Source organism: Mya arenaria, chromosome 4, assembly GCF_026914265.1.
Source record: "Mya arenaria isolate MELC-2E11 chromosome 4, ASM2691426v1".
In the NCBI taxonomy this organism is placed as follows: domain Eukaryota; kingdom Metazoa; phylum Mollusca; class Bivalvia; order Myida; family Myidae; genus Mya; species Mya arenaria.
Window position 1 is genome coordinate 32029495 of NC_069125.1, and position 22374 is coordinate 32051868.

The window sequence follows — 22374 nt, forward strand, 5'->3', positions numbered from 1 at the left end:
TTCAACCCAGATTTAATGCTAGTGATGGCAACTCTTTGTATATAGTTTTTCTTAATGTATGTATGTCTTGTTTATGGGTCCGTCTGCCTCTATATGACTTTTATTGAATCTTTGTTCCATATAGCAAAAGCAACGCCAGTTTTTGACTACTCCACGTGTACCCGTAATTTTAATTGCAAGTGAAGATTTACAATTATACAATAAAAACTACATGGATGAGCCTATACCGAGATCACTGCAAAGACAAATAAAGTCTACCAGCATAACAAGCTAGCTCTGTAAATAATGATGCAAATCCACCAATTGAACATGGATGACACATGTTTTACCCAAAGCAAGCCTAAACTATTTGGTATTGGAAATAAACGTTTCGAATACCCAAGAATACAGACTTGTCCTATATTTCCATTTATTAATAGAGTCGGTGTCTTCTTCGTCTAAGACCCCTTTTTGTATTGCATTGTGTCTCGAATGAAATTACAAAAAAGCCCAGTGACGTAAACAACGCATTTCCAGTTTGCGGGTCGAAAACAACAATGTGGCCGTTACACATTTCACATAAAACAATATCTATCACTATGAATATCTTGGTTCTCACATCGGCACCTTATTCGGCGTTAGAGAGACACAACTTCGGGTGCAACTTTGGACGTGTGCCACCAATCGCAAAACCGAAACTATACATGGTTTAAATATTTTTTCACAAAGAAAAAATGGACTTAATTTAGACTGAAAAAGGGTACATTTTAATTAATATTCATATTTTTTCTATGATTTTGACAATTAAAAGTTCATTTAGACAATAAAATGCGCTAAATTCGCTAACCACAAAACCAAACATGTATCATTAAAACGGAATATATTTTTCAGAACGAGCACTCTACTAAAGGCTTTCCATCCAGTTTCGGCATACCTGGTGCAGTCTAGTGTAATGTACTTTCAAATACATGTCCGTCAATTTAAACTGCATTCAACATTATTTATTTTAAGACATAAAGATGCATGCCTTAGCTTGTTTGTTTGTTTGTTTGTTTGTTTTACTTTATGTTCGGTAATGGAGACCATGACTGGTTTCATTGACAAAATATTGCAATTTGTTTATTCACATGACATGCATAAATAGTGCAAAATGTTTATTCAAATCTTCTAGATAATAAGTACAGTATGTTTTATTCACATCATGTACACAAAAGTGTAGTATGTTTATTCATATCATGTACACAAAAGTGCAGTATGTTTTATTCACATCACCATATATAATTGTATTTATCCTGGTAGTATAAGTATAACGATATAATACTTCAAAATCTATATGTTAGTTTCTTTGTTCGATTGTTTTTTTTCGTACGAATGGTTTCGCATGTTGATGATACAATGGTACACGCACCCTTTGGAATGACAACAGACATATTTTTATTCAATATCATATATATTATTCGTAAATTCTTTATATAAAATGCAAACATTTCACACTAAAAATATATAAAAGAGGTGTTCCGTTTAAAAGACTGAACTTTTACACTCCATTGATGTCGTTTCAAATGAAACAAAAATGTTAATTTGATGAAAATATCAAAACCTTAAATCAAAACCAAACCTTGATTAGTTGTTGAATAGTTTCATATTTATTTTATAATCCCTCTACAAATAAAAGAAGATAAATTAATCAAATAATCTTCAAACATCGCTTTTGGTTTGATCATTTTTGTTATTTTCGTTGTTGCTGTTTATTTCTTTAATTTTATTTTAACTATTATTTTTATTATTAATATTATTGTTGTGATTATTGGTGACATCAATATATATATATATTTTTTTTAACTTTTTTCGAACATGTTTTGTTGAATGTGAGTGATCTTCTTTCAATATCTTTTTGTTGTCTTAAACTAAATATTTATTGGCAAACAATCAGTTATTTTAAACTAATACTATTTAATATATTATGTTAATGATAAAACCGTTCTTCTATAAAACAGCCGTCAATTGTATTAATTCACGAAAACATGGCTGGAAATAATACAAGAGAAAATTATTAAATTCTACATGTATGTGTTTTTAACATCATTAATTTCTTAGATACAAGGCCAACAGGAAATCCTAAAAATCCCGATGCAATTTTATAATTAGAAACATCCAGTTTAGAAAACATATTAATTTACTTTATAAAATATTTAATTCATGTTTATATCAACAAACTAGGAAACTCATGCAAGCAATATATGTTTAAAAACAAGCAAGTATTTTTCAAAGGCTGTTAAGAGTTATCAATATCAAAAGAATAACCGCTTGTCTTGGGTAAAATCCAATGTTTTGACTTTCTGGCTTCCGACTCATCAACCGTTTAAGACCCTCAAATTTTTCTCGGTGTTTTATTCCAGTAACCGTTTAAGCTTTCTTTGATACCTATTTTTGGAAAGACCTACCACATATTATCATTTGAAACGTAAAACGCAAATTCAACATTTTATATAATTTGGCAATTACATTTTTTTTTTCAATTTAACTTACGCTATCCTTAAAAAAAGAATTTCCTTTCAAATTAAAAATTGTTTCCTTTAAGCCAAATTAAGGGCAGACATTTAATATCGCATATTTCATCAACTGGAGAAGAAATGAAATATAATATTTTCATTCACAAGGAATTTATTTTTTGAATTATCAAATATTTAAAAGAAAGGAATGTATATATAATAATATTCAAATTAATGAATATGCTCAAATAGTGAGTTAAAAAAGCATGCCATATCGTAATACAACACAAAACACTAAAAATCGACAAAATAATATACAAAAAAAACGGAGCAACAGATCTTTTTTATTTATAGTCTAAAAATAATACTAAAAGTTCGGAGGAACAGATCTTCTTTTGTAAACTCAAACGTATTCTAAAACTCGAACCAACAGATCGTCTTTATTTCTAAACTCAAAATCATACTGAACATCGGAGCAAAAGATCTTCATTAGTTGTAACACGAGGAAACATATCTTCATTTTCTATAAACTAAAATTTATACTAAAAATCGGAGCAACAGATATTGATTCTTTTTCGAGAATTTGCAACATCCATTTTTTTATACATGTTTGACACAACCACATAGCGTTAATGTAATGCAATTTTTATAAAAACATATGTAGGCTATTCACTGTATTCCGAACTATTTTATCAACACGATTATCACTATATTTACTGTATTTACTATTCTAAACATTTCTACTTTTTAAAGTTTCCTTTCCATGATTTCGAAGATGTGTGCAAACACATTTCATGTTGCCGAACAATTGCTTAATCTAGATGTCTTCGATATTGCCAAACAATAGTTTGAAATGTCTTCGATCTTGCCAAACAATAGCTTAAATATATTCGATGTTGCCAAACAAAAGCTTTGAATATATTCGATATTGCCAAACAATATCTTGAAATGTATTTAATGTTGCCAAACAATAGCTTGAAATATCTTCGATGTACCCTATCAATAGTTTGAAATATTGTCGATGTTGCCAAACAATAATTTTGAATGTCTTCGATGTTGCCAAACATTAGCTTGAAATGTCTTCGATGATGCTTGTTGCTCTTGGTGTTCCTATTTAGTTACCACCGCAATGCGTCCTCTTCAAACTGCTCTTCTTTGCTTCCATGCCGACAAGGTAGTATTTGGTTGAACATCATCTATAAATAGACCAATTTATATTTTACATGCAAGGCTTTGTTACTCTTTCAAATATATTTATGCACTATGCCGAAAATCTTAGACTTATACACAATACGTGAAAGGCTACGACACTATTCATTTATATATCATGCTGAATATCCTAACAAACTCAAAACGAAAACTACAAATACCAAAGTCATCGCATGTCCATTCACATTAAGCTAAAATTTAGAAAGTTTATCACATCTTTCATGAACATACTGTCCCTTATAAAATAACAGCATAAGTAAAACATTGACCAGAGTCATGCGGTATATAGCAATACATCTTATATCAGAGTCCAAGACATAAAACACTGCCCTATAATTAGGTATCTCAAATTTCTTGCCCCTATGTTTACACCCGATCGACCCCTTGTAAGAATGCGACGCAATCTTTACGCCACTAAGGACCTCCGATGTGGGTATCGTAAAAATATATACATGCATTTGGAGAAACATAATCCTTTTGTATAGACATCTTGTGTTTTATTTTATTTTAAAGCATGTTTCTAAAGAGGTTGCAGAAGGCATATGTAGTTTTTGAGCAGTTTAGCATGTTCAGTGAGTTTGTATATGTGTAAAGTGATTGAAAATATACCCAAATAGATAATTCCTAATTAACAAATCGTAAATAATAATAAAGGTAAAAGGATTTGCTATCTAAATTCATAACTTGTTGTGTCAACAGCAATCTACATAAATAAAAAAGGGTTGGCCCACACAAAGGTTATTTGGAACAATACGCATTGTTATGAGAATACCAAAGCCACCTCAACAACTGTGCAAAATAACGGACCGTTAATAGAGAAATTATCATAATGCGCATTATATTTGCAATAATTTCAAATTTATGGAAATATAAGTAAATGAAGCATTCTGGCCGGACCAGAATGTAATGCAATTTCCTCTTTGAAACAACAAGGTGAATGGCCAAACGGTGTTGCCTACAGATCCATGAACATCGCCACATTTCCATGACAATCTCGGTCAGGAAGTTCGAATCCATTACTTGAAAACTCATGCATACATTTGAATAGCTGTGGGTAACATATGCATTGAACATTTCTTTTCATGGAGCACCCACTTTATAACTTTGATGCATCGATGGCTATATATGTTTGTATTGAATTTAGAATTGAAAAAAACTTTATCAAAGACAGGTACAAAAATAAAATAAACCAACAGCTATATAATTATTCGAGATGATAGTACAAGCAATCTTATATACGATATGTATTTTATAGTTATTGTTTTGGTGTTTTTTTAAAAAAATGAACGATAATTTCATTACTGTTTGGTGCGGATGTAATTTTACTAGGCAGCGCGCCTGCGTGAACCGTGGAAAACACCAATAAATAAAACGAATAAATAACGAAATAGAACTCGCTTTCGGCGGATGCTTTCTAAATGCTTAATTCCGAGTTCGTCCCGTTTTCACATTGTCGGAGACATTAGCGTAAACACTAAAATAAGTTTGGGTCCACGTAGGTTTTGCTCTTTGTCCATGTTTCAGTGGCTACATAGTAATGTAATTTGTGCCACCGCATACCCTCGCTTTTTCCAAATAAATCATTTTAAGAAAATAATAATAATGATTTAAACGTGATGTCCGCACATATAATATAGACTTTTTTTAGTATGTGGCCGTACGGTCATAGTTCCGTCAAAACTAGTCAAAGATGTAAACAGATTTCGATCCATTACATTGGCGATAAAATCAGTACGGGGTAAAATGAATCGTTTTTCTAAATATATTTTTGAAAATTTACGGGGTTTCTTTTAGATTCTAAGTTTAAGAATTTCTAACAAAAGTAAATGCAACTTAAATATTGCATTTACTGAAATCATGTAACAATTTAATTGTTAGCTCTTCTTTATAATATTAAGGATGATGGCGGCCATCTTGGATTTTGATGGACATCTTTGGCAAAGTTGAGGTGGGTCCTGAGGTGTTTTTTTTCTGAACCTGAACTTGCATATGTATCATCAGGCAATGTTTCATAATTTTTACCCAAAGCTCAGAATTTGGTGGAATTTTGTCACGGTATAACCGGACTATAAACTTTTGTTCATGTTATGGATACTGAACGCGTCAGTACTGAACGTGTTGGATCACTTGGTTCGATCCCTAAATCTTAATCACATTCCAAGAACGTTTACTTTATTTTTATTATTTTTTTATCAATCAGTACAATGCAATTATATAACCAACTGTTGCCATGAATGATCTATTAAAAGACTTAAATACTAAATAATATCCGTAACATGTTTTTAAGTACGCAAAGGTTCAATGCTTTTGATATATATAAATTTATAAACAAGTCTAGCGAGTTGCACAATTGGAAACAACTGGAATAAGCCCAGCAGCACAACAACATAGTACAATTTTGTTAAATAGCATACAACAAACTACAAGATACACACAAAACGACACACACAGTTTACATAAACATACACAAATCTTGCTGGCGCTACGGCCCTGTGAATTCATGTAGAGGTTTACCAGGCCCCAATATCACGAATATACTTAAGTCAAATCTCAATCTCAACTCATTTTTAAACATTACAGTATGACATTATTAAAATTCACTAATGTTAATTTTCTAAAGCACATTCTCACGTGCGTTATGTTGATTAACATGATTGCTCAATAATTTAACGAAACATCTACAACACAAAATGTACTTGAGTAAACTCCAAAATAATAAATTGGACTCAAGTACATTTTTTGCTCTCAATTTTTTTCTGTAAAATATTGACCAAATATTTTTATCAACATATCCTAGAAATGTTTTCTTAATACTTTGACCAGTCCCCAATATCACGAAAATACTCGAGTCAAATCTCAATCTCAGTCTCAACTCTTTTTATCAAATTACAGCACCATATGATTCAAACTTGTAAATGTTTAACCCTTTTAAAAATCGCATTCTCTCATTCATTTAATAAAAGAGTTGAGACTGAGATTGAGATTTGACTCGAGTGTTTTCGTGATATTGGGGCCTGGTCAAAGTATTAAGAAAACATTTCTAGGACTCTAAACTTTATTTAAGAATAGTACAATGTGGGTGGAAGAGTCAAATGATATTCATGAGCAAATTCGCATGCTCTCAAATGTCATTACAAATCAGACTTGATCTCCAAAGTCCTTTCTTGATATGATGTTAAATCTTGGCATGATATTTAAGATATTATTATTATTTTGTTATACTAAGTACTCGGAGGAGTTCCATGACATATTCTTTGTCTTCCTCTATTACGCTCAATAGCAAAGCCATGATCATAAATCAGGGCCATACTCATGTCTCATGTTTGTTCTTGTGTCATGTTTACGTTACAACTTGCTTTCAATTGTAAACCCGCTCTGCATTCAGTTGTTAAAGGACATTTTACAATGAATTCTACAATCTGAATTCCCACGGTTTTGAATAATTGCTCGAGTGAGTGCGTAAAGTAATTGTTTTGTAAAACGTATTGATTAACAGGTTATTTATTAGTCTTTAAGCCAATGGAATCTATCGGATTTGTCACGTGACAACGCTCTGATGATTTTGAAAAATCATGAAAGGTATCGATCACTTGTTAAAAATCTCGGCAAACGTACTCAATTATGGGTGATTTATTGGCATTTATGTATGTAACATAGCGTGCGCTGAACGTTGATGTAATTATGAACAGAAATGACTGAAATTAGATATCTTCTACAGAGAGCAAGAGTTTATTCGTTTAAGTGTCATATATAGTATATGTAATTGAAAACAAATGGAATGTTATGCTTGTTCAAAATGATAATCAAGCAGAAAATAATCATACCATGCTTGTTAAATAAAGGATCATAAATGAAAATCTATTTCAGATTTATTACGATTTCAGAATTTCTGCTTCATTAATAAAACGTTGGCGATAAGATTTTGAAAATAGAATAAACAGTGTGTTCAGGAAGTGCACAAAAACGTATATACTGAAAAAAGAAGCAAGCAAATCAATCTGTAAACAGTCCAAAATACACACTGAAATCGCAGCAATAAATAAGTAATGAATGCACGAAATTCCTTTGATTCCAGATACTTTTAAATGTATACTACTACTTATAACTCATCATTTTAGGTGACATTGACTTTCATTTAAAACACCCATATGGAAGTGTCATGAAATGCGAAATATAAAGCTATTTTACGATTGCAGAAAGCTTGAAAGGACAGCCAGTATGTATGGCATATAACCATTAATATAAATAAATTAAATAGATAACGTCTGAGCAATATTAATCATAAAGACATGTTAAAGTATGAATATGAGGAAATAAATTATGTAAGTTCATTTTTAAAAATCTCCACTTTTGCAAATGAGTAATGTTGTCTATAATGGTACACCATAGTGACGACATAGCTAGTCCGCGCGCGCTTATTTTTACTTCCGATAAAAAAAAAACAATCAAGGTAGGATGCGAATGCAGATTTTCTACTTATATGGCGATTTTGAACAGGTTATAACAATTAGTTTTTCAAAGTCTTCTTGTTATTATGGTTGTTTCGTGAACATATAAATGCGCATATATATGACTATTGTATTTTACAACGTCAGTTTTGATTTGTTGATAAATATAGTAGGGCTATTTGTGGATATCAATAATAAAACTATAGTGGCGTAAGTATATAGATAATCTATAATTATATAAATAAGAGTGAAAAAAAACTATACCAGTTTATTTTGTGTTAAAAAAATATTTGCCATCCCCGGCGGGATTCGAACCCGCGACCTCTGGATTAGAAGTCCAGCGCGCTATCCACTGCGCTACGGGGACTGCAAATTTATTAAAAAAGCTACCCTTTTTGTATGCAAGTAATATAGTACATTAATTTTAGCGATTGTTTTATATAATTTTGATTGCGTAAATTATCAGTATCATAGATTATCTAAACATCCATCATCATTTTAAATACCACTACGGACAATTAAGGTGGCTGATTTCTACCATTTCGTTTTTCGCAGCGAAAAGTGCCGTGCGAAAATGCGCAAAGTTTCGAGGCGAAAATGTGACCATGCAAATATGCGTCAGATACTGGTGCCGAAAATGTGCCAAATGACGGGGAAAACAATCGAAAAGGTGAAACTGCGGAAAGAAGTGGGATGCCATTTCGCGCTAATGCACCAGTCAGTTGTAACCACGCCCCCCCCCCCCCAGGTCCGGGGACTAGAGGGGACTTTGACTTTCGGTCCAGCCAAGCCCGGGCAAAGTCCTCGTCCTGCGGGGACGAACTGCTGGTAAATCCCCCGCCAAATGCTCCCGCACCCCAGGGACCCTAGGTATAGCACATTCCCCGCTATACGTGGCGCATAGACAAAATCACCGCACCCACCCGGCACTGCGGGGCCACCTGGAAGGTAAAAACACGGCCCATTTCCCCGGCTATCCCCGGTACACCCCCGGGCCTATGGGGACCGTGGTTACAATTGACTGGTGCATTGTTCTGTTTTTCTACCATTCTTCTTTCAGAAAAAAGTCCATGCATAGCAACAAATCTAGTCTGTATCTTTATTTCCATCTGACCAGTAGTCAAAACTCAACATAAATTGCTAAACTATGTTGTCAATATGAAAAAGTTATGCATGTATGATAAAGTATAGATTGTAAAACTATGGAAATAGCTCGATTGTTTTCGGACACAAGAAGCAGCCTTCTTTGGGGAACAAGGGATCACGAGAACCATTGCATTAGCAAATAGCCTTTTAAGCGGTCCACTGGAGTCTGGTGTTAAAATTTAAGAACATATTTGTGGCATTTTTGTAATATATATATATATATATATATATATATATATACATATTAAGGTATATAAAAACAATATATTTATGTGTAGTTTAAATATAGTATTTGTTTATTAACATTAAAATATAAGTGCATATTTGACGATGTTTTTCATAAAAAAAGTATATATATTAATGAACATAGAAATAAAATATTTCAATGTTATTTTTAAATGACCAAATATAATGGAAATTTTACTGTTTATCAAAGACCTTGGTTTTAATAAATTTACAGCTATTTATGTTTGAATTATTTGGATTTGTATGGGTTTTTTTACGATAATTATATTATTGCTAAATGTATTTATAATTAGAATAAAAATTATAATTAATATTATCATTTTTATTATAATTTCTTCTTCTTCTTCATCTTCATCTTATTTTTTTATTTATTATTATTATTATTATTATTATTATTATTATTATTATTATTAAAGTTGTTGTTGTTGTTGTTGAAAATTATGCTGATGGGAAGTGATTTTTTTTCTCTGCCTACTCAAACTGGAGGCCATATCTGAATTGAACAAAGGACGAGAACACGTGTTATTCATATTTTAATATGTAAACTCAGATATAATAAGTACAGACTGATAGAAAAGCAATTATATTTTTGTCAGAAATATCATCGCTATGTCATTTAAAGATGCACTCTCACAGATTTAAAGTTTTGACAACTTTTTTTATTTTTTTTTGTCTTGGAAAGAACAGATTTTTGCGTTAATATTTGCAAACCAGTGATAAAAGATTGCTGACAGAAGATCAGATCGCAGATTTTCATATAAACGTTATGGCTTAAACCGTTACTAAACGTTAAACAACAATGCTTAAAACATCAATATTTGAATTTGAATATAAAAATCTGCGATCTTATTTTTTGTCAGCAGTCATATATAACTGGTTTCCATGCACTTTCGCAAAAATCGGCTCGTTCCAAGACAAAAAGTTGTCAAAACGTTTACTCTGTGAGAGTGCAGCTTTAAAGGTTTTGGGTTGTAAACAAGTAAAAACGTCCTTTTGATGTATATTTAGATACATGTACTTTGACTTTAAGAAATCAATAATGAAGTGGTGTCCGTTTTAATCTTACTTTGCGACTTAAATGATCTATTATAAAATTAGTCATAGTATCTAATAATAGCGTACAATAACTTGACGCGTCACATATGAATAGCGTTGAAAATATGCGGGGTATAATATTTAGTATTTATAGTGATAAAAAATAAAATAAAAATATCACATTCGTGGTCATTTATTAAATGCGAAATTAATGGGAAAAGTCGCTAAGGCTCGTTTTTAACAATTTTAGAAAACACGGTAAATAAAAAAAAATCTTATTGAATGACCGCTGATGTTATATTTTTCTAAAACCTGTGTTATAACTCAGTTTTGCTGATGGATTAATATATTTGCATATACTTGCCAATGCCATATAAGAACATTAATATTTAATATGGTAATGAATAATGATCCTCTTGTCGTTGTCTTTCGCGCAAAAGCTCACTTCAGGCAAAACGTATACTATTATTTCCTATAAGCAATTTCATTTACACCATCATCCTTATGCGCAAACTTTGGCGTATAACTAAAACACGGTGTCTCCCCGTTGAACAGATTTTAGATCAACATGTGTGTTCTCCATATTGTGAAACCATTTCCTGGACGATTAAGATTCGAATATCATTCGAATTAGCAGTATCTAATGTGTTTAAAATGATCTCGCATAAGACATGGTGTATCCTGCTTTTAGTACGCCGTACTCCGGCAACTTATGACGATAATTCGGATGCCAAGGTTAGTAACGCCGGATTCCAGTAAAAGAGAAACTTTATTCGGATTTCTATAGTTAATAAACAAACATAAAGTAACGCAAAAAAAAAAATGTTTCTTTGTCTTCATGAGAAGGTCTTCAATCTTGCAGCAGTGTTTACTACTTTTATTACATGTACGGTTATTTTGTTGTTGGTGTTGTTCAATACACACCCAATTGTGTCAGAAGAAACAATCAACTTAAAAGCACCCAAAACCGATATATAATGTTTTTTTATAAAAGACGGCAATTGATCTTCGAATTTATGCTTTTCATACATTGTTTTTGGTCCAAAACTCCCTTCCGTTTAGATCCCACACATCGGATTTTGCGGTTTTTTTTGCCCCTTACTGCCGGCACTCGCCACAACAAAACATTTGGAATTTGAAGACAATAAGTGTCCATTGAGAGCATGCCCTGACCTCCTTCCTTTATGTGAGTTTGCTATTAAAACACATAAGATATACCAAAATCTGGCTACCAAAGGGCGGATATTCTGTATTATGGTGTTTAATAACAAATTGATATTCAGGATAACAGTCCATAAATAAGCAGTATTCCGTGTTCCAAAAGGAGGTCGGGGGCTGACTCATAGGATATATACCAAAGAATGAACCGCTTCCGCCAGATATGGACAAACTGGACACGCCAGTCCTCTTACAAACATCGGGTTACCGTAGTTAGGACATTGACCAATTCATTTTTTATCAAATGTTGGTGCAAAATATTTATTTTGGCCATAAAAATATCACTGCATGTTTGTTTTTAATAAATATCATTATTTCCCCCAAAAAAATCGTGCATGGTGTTTTCAATATTTTTGAACATGTACAAGTTTTTACTCCGTTATCTTAATGTTTTTGTATTTTTTTTAGTTCAAAGATAGTACAAGATGATTTCAAAGGCACTTCAATAACATTTCTGCAGGATTTCAATTGTTCCAATATGTAGTAGACTCTCCACTGAAAAGTATCCGCCCCAAGTCCGTTAAATGTGAAAAGCATCATTCTCTGGTAAAAGCATCATCTACCAACTTTGATATCAAAGTGTGCAGCAAAGAAAACCAAACTTTGGCAATGCAATTTTCTGTTTTGTTCTTGATTTGAGCATAATTCTGTTAAAACCTTTAAAAAGTATAAATTACTTTATCCAGAGCATATACATCAAGATATAATGTTTTATTTGATTGTGTTTGTTTATTCATCTTCTACACACTTCGGGATAGTCGGATCTTTGAAGCTTTTTTACAAATGTTTTAATGAAATATATGTTAAAAGTTTTAAAAGTTCTTCTTTACCATTGATGCCCTGTTTGATAGAAACTCTCAAATGTTAGCAATAAAAAAAGTAATAGTGTCCATTTAAACGGCATACAATCCTAATTACATGATGTCGTTGATCAAAAGCAAAAATATTTTTTAAAGTATCAGACATCTTACACGTATATTCAAAGATGTACAAACGTTTACTTTTTTACAAGACATATTGTTTGAACATTCCATCAAATACAACTTGTTTACTTTTAATATCAAAAATAATACAAACACACTGGTCAGTGCAGTTTACTAACGAGTTTGCATTACAATTCATTTGCTTCCGTTTCATTTGCTGCTTTTTGTTATCTTCGAATTGATTGTGTGAAATTGTAATGCCAACTTTCATATGTCAGATATTTTTTCAAGAAAGTTTTGTGTAAAAAAAATCTAAATGTCGCTGTAATATGTAATTATATTACATTGCATATCTTTCCCTGATTCAGATTCTGTGCGAGATAAGTGACGGTAGGTAAGGTTAATTCCCTGCTTTCAAGCAGCCATCTTTTACCAACATAAATTTATAAATTGCCTCATAATGAGCACATCTTTCGATAATAGTGTTACATGGTGGTGTAGATGTTGTTCTTCCCGCTTTGTTCAAATAACTAGGATGCCCGTTCTATCTGCTTTTCAACTTCGGATTTTTTTTTCTTTAGAACTTTTAAACAAAACATTCGTGTACCTGGAACTAGAATGTATCATCAACAATAATGTTGTACCAAGGGGTAAGGTAATTTGACCAATAATTTACACCAATAAGAAACAAAGTCGAGATATTGTGATAGCCTTGGTTCGTTGTCGTCGGCGGCGCATGCGTTGTCGTCGTGCAAAAGTTTTAACATTGGCCATAACTAAACAATCATTCAATATATATTTAAATGGAAATTGGTTCACATGTAACCAGATGCAAAACGCATATGTGTAGCAACGCCCATACATTAAGCTTTTATTGTTAAGAAATGCCACCGGTTTGACCGAAATTGGCGTTCGCTCTGCGGCGCTTTTGTTTTCTGAACGGTGTGATCATTTTAAGTAAGAACATCAACATGATCATGCATATAACTTTACACAAGCCACATAGACTTTCAGCATATGCAAGTAAAAACAAAGATAGTGCTATACAAAATGTTTTTTGCACTTATGTCAGATTCGTTTCCGTTGGCTTCCTGTTCATGGTGTTTTCTCGTTATAGCATCAGGATGTTCTACCAACTTTTCGGAGGTAAATAATAATGTTCGCATTTAAAAAAAAATGATAAACAAAAAAAATAATTATGTTATTATTACAAAAAATGTTATTTTAATGTAATATGTTTTACAAATTGACATCTAAGTGTTTTTCTTTTATGTATTTTAATTATATCTAGTTGTGTTGCTTCGTTGTTTCAAATGTTGAGAAGCTAAATATAGTTTTTAGCTTTTTAGTCCATAAATGCATTGAAATTTATGTTGTCATTTATATAGTGTGCCTGTACTTGTTGTGGTATGTTTCTGTGATATATGCTTAAGTTCTTTAAAGCAATATTATAATTCTAACATTTATTGTTCTGTTTTATATATTGAGTTTGGTTTAACCTGAATAAACATCAATAAAGCAATCAGTGTCGTTGTTTTTCAGTTGTTGTTTTAAACACATGCATACCTTGGAATTTATTGAAGTATTGCTAGCCAAAAATATTATGAAAAAGTTTAACTTTTACAGCAATACAATATTCCTAATAACTTAAGTATGGGAGAAATTATGCGGAAAGGTTAGAAACAGATTTAGAGAGATATCTATTGATTAAGTGATCAAAAATAATTATAGGGTTGTTGTTATCTCTGAAATGTAGACAATTCCAAAATTTATGTGTGTATTCATAAGTGAATGTAATTAGTAATTGTTTCCGTTTTTGCTTTATGTTGACTTATCTATATATTTACTCAATTTATCAATGTATTTATGTATATACTTATTTAATAACTTATTTATTCATTCATTCGTTCATCATTAATTCATTAATTCATTCATTCATTCATTCATTCATTCATTCATTCATTCATTCATTCATTCATTCATTCATTCATTCATTCATTCATTCATTCATTCATTCATTTATTTATCCTTCATGAATTTACTTGTTCTATTATCCTCATTCTATTTATTGGTTAGTTTTGTATTTTTCATTTATCAATTTATCTAGTCGATTATTCATTTATTAATTTACATATAAATACATTATTTATTTATTTTTATTTATTTATATATTTGGTTATTCATTCATTTTATATATTTATTTATGATAAAAAATTTTTTTTATGTATTTATCATTTTATTTGCGTATTTGTTGGTTTATTTAATAGTTTGTTTTTATTTTATATGTTTATTTGTTTATTTATTTATTAATTCATTTTAATAAATTTAATTTACTTAATCAATTTCTTTCTTTCTTTCTTTCTTTCTTTCTTTGTTCGTTTGTTGAATAAATTGTTTGTTTGTTTTTATTTTATATATTCATTTATTTATTTATCTATTTATTTATTTATTATTTATTTATTTATTTATTTATTTATTTATTCATTAAATTATAAATGAATTAATGAATACATTAATTAATCATTTTTTTTATTATTTTTTATTTATTTAATTATTTATTTATCACTAATTTTTCGTTTATATACTTTAGTTATTTATTCAATTTATTATTATATATTTTTTTTCAAATCATTTTTTTATTTATCCATCCATTTATTACTTTAACTTTCTAATTATTCATTTATTAGAGCTTATATGTATATTATTATTATTATTATTATTATTATTATTATTATTATTTTCATTTATTTATTTTTTTACTTATAAGTCAAATGTGTTTTTATACTTCGTTTTTAATGATCTTTTTAATAAATTAATATTTTAATTAGAAAATTATTCATTTACAAATGAAAAGGATCGACACATTATAAATATCAGTCTTGCAACAAAATATTTCTATCCTTGACACATGGTGACAATATACCTTGCAGATGCGTCATTTCAAAAACTCCAATCCAAACAGCCAACAACACACCAAAAACGAAATTAGAAAACGAAATAGCAACCACAAACACAGCTACAAATTTACAATTAAATCACATGGAATTACAAGGACAAGCCGAATAGAACACCACTAAATATTTACCTGAATTAAGGAGAGCATTCGGTATGTAAAAGATCAAAGACTGCACATGTGGAGGGAATCTAAAAGGACCGAGGTGACCCAATGTGATGCTTTCGCGTCATTTCGCTTGAAATGCTGCACCGTAAAACTGCGACTAAACCACTGCTTTTTAGTACAGACTGATGAACATGGCAATTTGGAAAATACACAATACCCCTTACATGTAAGCGTCTGGTCTGAAACAAACTGTGTTACCACTTGTGACCTTTGACTCTTGTCCTTATGCAAAACAAATGGAGAGGAACATATATTTGCAAATGCATTTTTCTCTCTTTTTTCATTATATTTTCGAATGGAAACTTGTGAACTGTCCTCTATAGTTCGCAAAGAATTAACATAAAATAGCCATTTGGGTGGCACAAAAACTCGTTTCATCTAACTCTTTCCCAAATACTCATTTTATTAATATTCTACCTTAATGAGATTGAAATATTTCTATGTAACAAGCATAACGTTTGAAGTCATATTAGCATGAAGGCTGAATTCTTATTTAGAGATATTATTAGGGAAAGTTATTTCAACATCTGACAATACAAATAAAAGATCTTCACCAGGTTTTACGACTTCAAAGGGAAGCGTAAAAAGGCAGGGTTGCAGATTTTAATATCCGTCAATACAAACGAGATATTTGGTAAAATGTCTTTTGCCGGTCCGGATGAAATACATATTCATGGAATTTGTTTGTATTCAGTAAGGCTTGTAATGAAATAACTCATTTGCAAAGATGAAATATATGTATTTTTTTAAGATATTAGTCATTTTAGAAACATACATTAAAAATTTGCTGAAAAATGTGTGGTGACAAAATAGAGACAAAACATTATTAGTTATTAAAAGACCTTTGATGTTTTTGAACAATTCCAGCTTACTTTAATTATGCAAGGTTATAAAAAGTAATTTCATCAAAGGAAAAAAGAAAACAACAACAACAAAAGAAACAAACAAATATCAAACAAACAACAACAAAATAACACCGACAATATTAAACAAAGACACCCACACTGTAAAACTGGGGGGGGGGGGGGGGGACAATACAATGTACAAGCAAACAAACAAAACATGCACGTACGAACGCAGTTATCTTGTCTGAATAGGTTGAAATCTAAAGCACTGGTTTTTGGAATCAATAAAAATGACATTTATAAAGGTTTTTGGGTTGTTGTCAGGCCTGTTTGCATCTGTTTACAAATCAATTGGCTAGTGCAACAAAGTATCAAATGACATTAAGATGTTTTAAGGTGTGGTTTCATGTGACAATAACATGTTTAAAAGTGTGGTATCACGTGATATTAACATGTTCGATGTGCCGTACCTTCGATTATTTAAGGATACAAATAGTGACAAATAGTTTATGACGTATCTGTGGTCTTTTTGTAAGACACTGAACTGTCGATCCAGGGTTCGAAGTTTAGATCCCCCGCTTCAGAATTTCCGAGAGTGAATGACAGTGCTACAGAGTAGCTCTTACCAGGGCTACATTATGTCTGTGCACTATGGCCTGCAACCTAACAAGACTAACACGCTAATATGGTCCAACATAGATGGATAAGATAAACGTAGCATGGTTGAATTTTGTTCTAAAAACTATAATGTTTTGTTCCATAAAAAAGGCAGGACAACACGTTGCTCTCGCTTGTAAATAGTAGTGTCTGGCTTGATACAGACAGTTTCTTCGTCATGCAAAATCAGAATATTGTCTTTCAATGATGCGTTTAAGATTTTGACTGGCGAATTTTGACAAGTTAAGATGAGGTGCGGACTGCAAAATAAGGTTATTTCTTAATAATTATTAACCATGATTCTAATTACAATGACATGTCTATCATTATAATGAGTCTTCGCTTTAGGGCTTGCGTGCTAGTGATGACACAAATTAATTGCCATAGCGCCGGTGTGAAACGATATGAGTATTTGAGAAATCAAATGCGACACCCCAGTGACTCCACGTACAGCAACCAAGCCACAGTGCTTGTTGAGATCTTTCGGTGGGTAGATTCCGGAAGAATAATACATCGTTAGGACACGATGCGTTTATCCAAAATCAGTCTTATTTGACTGAGACTTTGCATTGGCATTAATGATAAGTCGAACTTTTTTAACGCCAGTCACCTGTCACTTTCTTACCTTTTAAGCAGTATTTTATTTTATAAATAAGGACTGTATAGAGATATTTTGATCCATGTGGTTTCTGTCTGTGTTGATTTGTGACGCTGTGTGTCTCTCGTTTAGTGATTGTTCGGCCTTAATTTTTAGTTTTTGCCTCTAAAGAGGGTTTTCATATTCCTGTAAACTCGACTTTCACTGACCATTCCAAGGCGATAATCCAACAATTTCGTTTAATACGTGTATGGTTCGTTTGTGGACTGTGTATTGTCGTGTCTCTGGTTCAGTGTCGTTTGTACCCCTACCTTGTGCCTCTAAAATGGGTCTATAAAACATGTATATAAATTTTCAAATACTAAGCTTGTCCCTTCTGTTTACATTGTATTACAGTATTCATTTGCACCTGGGTCATTGTATCATTAGAAATAAAACACTTCATTGTACGCGAAAACGGATCGAAAAGTGGCTTGTTCACTTCTAAGAAAGGTTGTGTTTCCCGTATCAGTACTCGTTTACGCGCTTTGTACATTCCTGCCTTCAGTTTAAGGAACCAATGTCTTTAATCAAAATATCTTTTCTGAAGTAAGTTCGCCCAAACCTTTACCAAAATGCAAATAGCTTTGAGTACACGAAAATCACAGAACCGAGTTCTATGATGCCATGCTGACATCCGGGTACCATGTCAGCATGGTCAGTCCAGTCCATTGTTACTCCTGGAAAAGGCAAGATACGGGCTATGTTGGGTATATTTACAGAGATAATTAAATAGAATATTGATACACCAATGCTTTGTGGGGTTCAAATTAATTCTCTGATCATTCCTGTTTACTTGTGCAGGAATAAATGAGAACGTCTAATCCGGGCAACTTTGCAAACAAACCTTTAATCCCTTACACGTGTTTTCCCCTGCTACTTAAGCTGGCTATGTAAATAACGGAGGGGTTCCGAATAAGACAATTTAGAACACGTGCGAAGCGCGTGCAATTTGATTACTATTTCTAACAAATATTGGGAAAGATTTATAAATACAAAATTAGTTTAAATGTGAACTCATGAATGACATTGTCTGGAATCGTCCAATGTTTTCAACACCTCATCGATGAGCATTGCATGCTGGTACCGCTGAGTCGTTCAAAATTAGGACATACCTTTATCGGCATACTAGTGTGTGGTCTGTGGAAAATAATTGGAAAATGTTTATTGAAACTCGTGTTATATATATGTAATCTGCTCGTGTTGTGTTATGACGCTGTGTGTCCTCGTCCAGTGTTGTATGGCCTTGAACTTTGTGCCTCTACACAGATCATTGGCCTTACCAAATACTTTCTATATTAAAGAAATACGGAAAGGGTTTGAGCTTTCCGATCGAAAACAACAACAACACAGTTTATATAATCAACGATCTTGCCGATTTTCTTTGACTATACGTTCAATTACAGAACACGAGTGTAATCAACCTGCTTCATACTTTGTTTTGTTTTAATATTCTTAGCATTTGATATCCGAAAATGATTCACTCTGTGTGATTCCAATGATCAACGCAATGAAACACAAGTTTGATTTGAATTCTGTTTGCAGTAGAAACCTATATAACAACTGAGAATGACCCAGAGCAGAAGAAGAGGCTATGGTGTGTATAGTCTACAAAGGATGTCACTCATTTAGTTTTCGTTTTTTTTTCGGGGGTTCGTGTTTTTTCCCGGGTAGCATGAGGTTTCCGTACTAAGTTGACGCTAAACATTAAAAGAATTTGGAATGGTCCCATCAGTAAACACGATGGCCGCTCGTCTTGTAGTTCTCGAAATGGCCGATGAATATTATCATCATTGAAAAATATATAACTAATAAAAAAAAATGAAGAGAAGCTTCGCAGGTAATGGCATTCTGTTTTTCAGTGCATATGTAAATATATTCAAATTATTCCTAAAATCTTCTAGTAATGAATATTGTTTGCTTACATCAAAGGGGTCGGGCGTCCGTTGTTCCTCGACTGAGCTGGTGGCAGTATTCACACTTTCGGTGCTTGGTGTGGCAGGGGTATGATTCGATTACGTGCTTGGTCGCACCTAGGACTACCCTCGCTTTATATGAGATTGAGAAAATGAAGGAACACAGCTGAGAGCCGTCCAAACCAAGCTTGACAGATGCAAGGAACCAGCCTCTACACAATTACTGTGATTACTAAGAGGCCCGTCAATTAATGTCATATAGTACATAGATAGCCAACAATTATTAATTTACTTCTTTTTTAAAAAAAAGTATTTGGCCATTGTAAAAATTCGACAGTGTAACACGTGAACACCTTTTTGCTGCAACTCAATGTCACGAATGTGTATGTTAATATTCATAGAAATTAAAAGTTAAAACTTGAACTTGTGCTTGTGTGCGATTTTTTTATGTTTGTGCCTTGGAAAAATACAAAGGTTTCTTATAATGTATTTAGTTGTGGAATTAAAGATACTATGTAAAACACTGTTCATGTAAATCACGAGTATAAAAAACTTTTGGCATTTGTTTGACTCAAGATTTACACCCGGGCCTCCATGGTTCAGTCTGTTACTCGGTTACTTGCCTCTGAAGTAGTTTCAAACTTTCCAATCGGTTGCTGATTGGAGCATTTCCTTCTGTGGTGCTGATATGTTTAATATTTTCACATTGTGGCCAGATGGAGCAAGGACATGCGGTAGTTCTACGGGTTAATTAAATTACGATTTTAAGGCTTCGTTGAAAATTCAAGGACCCATGAAAAATATATATTAAGGATATGACCAAATGAGCTCAAAGAAAAATAATACTGATTGTTAAAAAAATAACAAGAAAGGACACGTCTTAGAATATATCACAAAATTATTAAGTTAAATACGTACACTCCGATTCCTTGATATATTTTTTCTGAAAAGTATCGGAAGACTTCTGGTACAATTTTGAGTTTACGAGCTTTTTTTCATACATCTTAAAATGCAATGCATTGTTGACACAAGTCTACTGATCATTTTAATTAATATTTTCGAAACTGGCTTTGTTATGGTTACATTTAAAACTACTAATTAGTAAAGCTACAGTCACACCAGGGCCGGACCGATACAAAGCATCCCGGATTCTTGGCCCCGGTTGGTCCTGGGTGAAATTCAGTCGACGGTCCCTCGACGGTCTCAAAACAACGGACTAGCCCGGACCCAACACGGCACCACAACGGATGAACACGGAGCCAACACGGGTTACCCCGGTACAACCACGGCAGCACCACTAACCGCCCCGGAATAACCCGGACCATCCCAGACCAACACGGATCAGCTACGGACTGTCCCCGACCCAACACGGAATGCCCGGGTTGATCCGTGTCCAACACGACATGCCGGATCGCCCAGGATCGACACGGTGCCACTACGGACATTCCCGGAGCCAACACAGTCGCTACACGGACATTCCCGGATTATCCCCGATGGTCCTAGAACACCAAGACAGTTTTTAAATGTTTAAAATTGCCGGGACGGTATCACGGACCATCCTGACGGACCATCCCGGATAAGCCCGGACACAACAAGGATCTGATCCCGGATCGGTCAAATTCGATCCTAGAAAGTCCGGATGGTCGGTGGGACTGGGCTTAACATAGAAAAAGAAACAATCTGAATTCCGAATGAAAGAAGCAGAATATAAGCACACTTTAGCTCTTTTGAATTTCCCTCCAATTTGGACATATAAATGTTACCCAGGTTGTATTAAGACATCAATATTCTGTTATTTGATAACAGTTTTCTTAACTTGAAAGGTCCTTTAATCTGCCTTTAATTTCAGAAAATCAAGGAAAAATGCGGAGAATTTCCTGTTTTGCAGGATATGTCAACTTTTTCCTCAATGAAAATACTTGTTGTAAGCTGTATAAAACCACACATGATCATAAATCCGGGATTATTGGTAATAAAATGGCAAAGTTTATGACCATTTCAGCTATGTCCACGCAATAAAACGCCGATTTCTTAGGTTAGTTTGTGTAATGAGCAGTGATAAATTATTATCTTAAGAAAATAACTAGGAATATGGTAATGTATGGTGATATCAGGTAGAACTTTCATTTTCTAAATACAAAAAAACACACGTTACTTAAAAGAAAATCATACAATTTGTAAATTTATAAATGTTTAAAATTTGCCTTTCAGTTTTGTGCTTTGTTACAGTACATAAAGCTGTAAGAGAATAGTCATATATACATGTAAGTAATATGCTTATCATTTCAATATTTACATCTAACATTATGTATATAGAGTATGATGCAACACCGCTCCTGAAGGTGTCATTGATTCTGCTGTGTTACCGTGACCCTTGTTTGTGATTCTGTATGTTCTGTAGAGCGCATTGGGACGAGTTAATTGTACTTCACTTTGTTCATGTATGTTCTTGAAAATTCGTTGGGACAAATACACTGACCTTAAATTTGCTGACATGTATGT

At 32.6% G+C, this 22374-nt stretch overlaps 1 non-coding gene across 1 annotated transcript; it reads right to left on the bottom strand.

Moving 5' to 3' along the window:
* Positions 1 to 8422: 8422 nt before the first annotated feature.
* On the bottom strand, positions 8423 to 8495 carry Trnar-ucu (transfer RNA arginine (anticodon UCU)). The gene has a single exon. It is a non-coding gene; the product is annotated as a tRNA-Arg (tRNA).
* Between the last annotated feature and the right edge of the window lie 13879 nt (positions 8496 to 22374).